Source organism: Sceloporus occidentalis, unplaced genomic scaffold (genome assembly GCF_023333645.1).
Source record: "Sceloporus occidentalis isolate IW3139 unplaced genomic scaffold, rSceOcc1.0.p SCAF_336, whole genome shotgun sequence".
Taxonomy (NCBI): Eukaryota; Metazoa; Chordata; class Lepidosauria; order Squamata; family Phrynosomatidae; genus Sceloporus; species Sceloporus occidentalis.
In genome coordinates, this window is record NW_028317316.1 from 156,545 (window position 1) to 160,505 (window position 3,961).

The window sequence follows — 3,961 nt, forward strand, 5'->3', positions numbered from 1 at the left end:
CATTCAGACGACCTTCGTCGTACTACAACATTTTAATTTACAATGAAATCTTTAGCCTTGGAAAAGAAAAATAAACGGCAGACACACTCAGTTAAGTTATTCCATACAGTTAATCAGTGATAACAAAATACAACGGAACTCATAAAAAAAGTTAGTTTTATTCTTAATTATTAAATTGTTGCAATATTGGCAAAATGTATTTGGAAACACAGAAAGCCACTAAAAAATTATTCTTTACAGTCACACAAACGGATACCAGTAACAAATATAAGCACCAAGGCATTACAAGGCTGTCTTTATAAAAATAAAATGCATGTGGTGTATATTTATTCGAAACAGTAATCGAATGAATTTCCATCACCATTATTTTAATAAATAGGATGATGGGTTTTTGTTGATGTTTTATTACTTTTTCCCCCTCAAGCCTTCTGCCCCACATCAGTCAAGCTCCCCAAAAACAAGACACCAAATATGATAAGACCCATACAACAATTGGCTTTTGGATGATGAAAATGTTTTTTTGTACTTTGGTTACATTTTATGAACAGCTATGATCAGATATTAGGTACAAATGTCATTTGTATTGTACCAGTCACACACTCAATACAGAAGGCCTATCAAATAGCAACCTAGTCTTCCAATATCATCACCATGTTCACAAATCAAAATCTTTGTCAAACACAAAAGTTAGAGGCAATCAATGCTGCTTTCATTTGGACCAGTAAGGACCTTAAAAGTAGCTTTCTTGTCATCAGCAGATGTTTAGGCACATTTTAGGTAAAGATCTACCTGCTGCCATCCAGCACTGTTTATTTTATGTACCCATCACAAATGCAAATGAGATGACAGACCTTAAAAACAAACTTGTGCTTTTCCTTATGGCACATTAGAGAACTTGACATATTACTAGGAATTATGCTAGGAATAAAAAAAATAAAATAAAAGTTAAATGTTACTTTAGTTTTTGTCTCTGTGTATGTGGATAGCCTGAGCTTAAGGATGAATGGGGTTGTTACTTTTGCACATAAATGCAAGAGACAAACAGGTTACGTGCATAAAAAGCAATTGGAAATTGTGGCAAATAGGTAATATTTTACTGTCCATGATGCATGTCCCCCCCCCCAAAAAAAAAAAAAAAAAAAAAAAAAAAAAAAAAATCACTAATAATTGTGCCGGCCCTGAAGGCCACTAACTTCATGGCGGTTGCAGGTGTCAAAACCTGAAGGTTCTATAACCAAATAACATGCCTTGCTAGTGCTATTAAAGCCATCAATGCAATATGCCACAATCTGAATAATAGTCATATACCGTAATGAAGATAGATAGAAAAGTAAACCACTGCATTTTTTTCTGCACTAAAAAGTAAAGCTGGAGCCATAAACTCACTTTTGTTTCACATTTTACAGCAATCAAGAAAAGGAGATGCAGAACACAACAGCTTTATTGCACTCTGATATTAATTTATATATATGGTATGCTGCATAGGGTGATGTACAAGGAAGTCCTATAACTAGTATTATTAGGGACTAGTTGTTCTTGCATGCTGCAGCGTGATCCATACGAGTAAAGTAGGCGCCAGATGCTTAGGACAGCTGTAATGGGACTTAAAAAGAAAAGGGAAAAAAAGCATTAATGGAATGCACAAAAAAATTAAAAAGTATAGAGTAAATACAATTGCTTTTCACAAATGCTTGCTAATCCTGAATGGACAAGTGTCTTCCATACAGTGTTGAGAGGCAACATTTGGAGCGAGACATCACCTCATCACACAGACCATTGTAAAACCAGGGAGCGTGCAGGGTTGAAGATGTCTTCATATGCTACGAAGGGATAACCACTTGCTCTGAATAAAGGCTGGCCCTGCACAAACAGGGGCAGAACGCTTGAAAATCTCACCTATTTTCAACGCTGCTCTTCTTTGAGGAGAAGCTCATAAGAGAGGTTGAGCCTTCATACTGGATAGTGAAGTCACTAAAAGGACAGTTGGCAGGGGGATTCACTTCACCCCTACATTAGGAAGGTCCAACCCCAGCGAGCTTCTGCAGCAGGAAGAGCTTGGCAGACCCGGTACAAATCATTGTTAAATAAGTAAGATCTCTTCAGTCTCCTCACAAATTGGCCAGCTCAGCTTTTCGTGCTGGAGAAATCTGGCAGTGTCGGCCCTTCATGATGAGTGAGGGAGTGGATACCAACACGAATGGTGCGTTTTTGTTGTTCAAATGGAATACCAAGAAAAACTAATATGGCAGCGGGTAAACCTACACGAAGAATCTTCGTATTCGTTAATATCTCCTAGCTAATTTCCCTGGTCCCTTCCCACTGTCTCTAGCCTATCTTGTCTACTTAGCATCGCAGGGATTAACAGGAACGGGAATCCGTAGGATCGCACGAGGAGTTAGAGGTCCGTAAGAGCGCCTCTATTGGATCCCCAGGCCAAGTTTCAGCGCCAGGAGTTAAAGAGCCATTCTATTGGTCACTGGCAGGGGCCTTCTCTGGCATCAACCAATGAAGGGCAGCTGTCAAACACACTTTAGCATGGGGTCGTAAGTATTTTAATACAGCCCTGAACACATTACAGTGTCGTCTGTACCAAGGAAGAGGTCTGCTTCTTCCATGAGCAACTAAATTTGGCAAAAACTAGAAATATTTTCCTTCAGAATGAGCAAACTGAAAATGGTTAAAATGTAAGCCATTTTTCCCATGAAAAAAAATTTTCATAGAAGAAAAAAGGGAAAGGTAAACATTACAGCACATACAGCATTTCCTTGACAGCCAATTGCAAATCTGCAACTCTGAAGCATTCAATTATCTTCTGCATACATGCTTGAGCAGCTGGAGGCGGAAATCCCTCCCACTTTCGGTGTGTTGGTAAATAAGACAGTCACGTGGACTTATCTATTTAGCAACCGCACCAGATCCCCCTTCAGGCATTACCTACCACTTGTCAGAGAGCCCCTGTGTCCAAACAGATCTACCTTCAGCTTAAATCGTAACCTCTCAGAGGGCAGATTCACTTACTTGCCTTGTGTGCTACCGATCCATAAATAGGGAGGGTATATAATACACAAAAAAACAGTACCAGATTGTCCACACTATAAAAACACAAAACATAGCACTTAGAGTTAAATAGGCGTACGGATCTCCTTCACTCTCCTTTCCAGGAACAGGAAAGCAACAGAAAATGCTCTCACACCCCCAATGTAACAAAGTCCAACAATCATTGTTTTGATTCCATGCCCTCGGTGTCTGGAAGGGCATATAAACCATTTAAAAAAACAAACAATCTGGAAGGGAAAGAAATATGTTTTTTTGCTGCAAACACAACTCGCTGGTCAGACAAACCTCCCATACTGCTGTTTACAATATACACACACACACACATACTTGAACGGAAGAATTTCAAGACCTTATTCTAAGTCGATTTGTGATGGCAAAGCAGATGTTAAATAGTCCCAAATTTAAGGATCGCAAGGAAAACAACCTTGCTGGGTTTCATCGATTCACTAAAAAGTACCAAGCAGTCTGTAAACACCAGGAGAAAAGCAGGAACTGAGTCTGCTAGCGCGGAGCAAACACGTACACACCGGGGCAGCTCCTTATCGCTCCCTCATATGCTTGGCAGCCTGGTATCTGACGCAGAAAATTCGCATCTGGATCTTAGTTTATCTGCAGAGGCCACAGGCAGCAGCTGGACTGCCAGCACCTTATGTGGAATTCTTACCGCTCTATTGCGCATGTTTTTCTTCTTGATTGCTAGCTGGTAAGGCACTGTCATGGAGGGGGACAAACACACACATTATATATATATATCTCCACACACAACAACAACAACAACAACAACACAGCATACACACACAGCTGCCACGCCACAGCTCCACCACTGCAAAGCCTCAGTTAACTTACTGAGCAAAAGGAGATGTTACAAAGTATCCAGTGGAGAAATGTTCACGCAGCTAAAGTC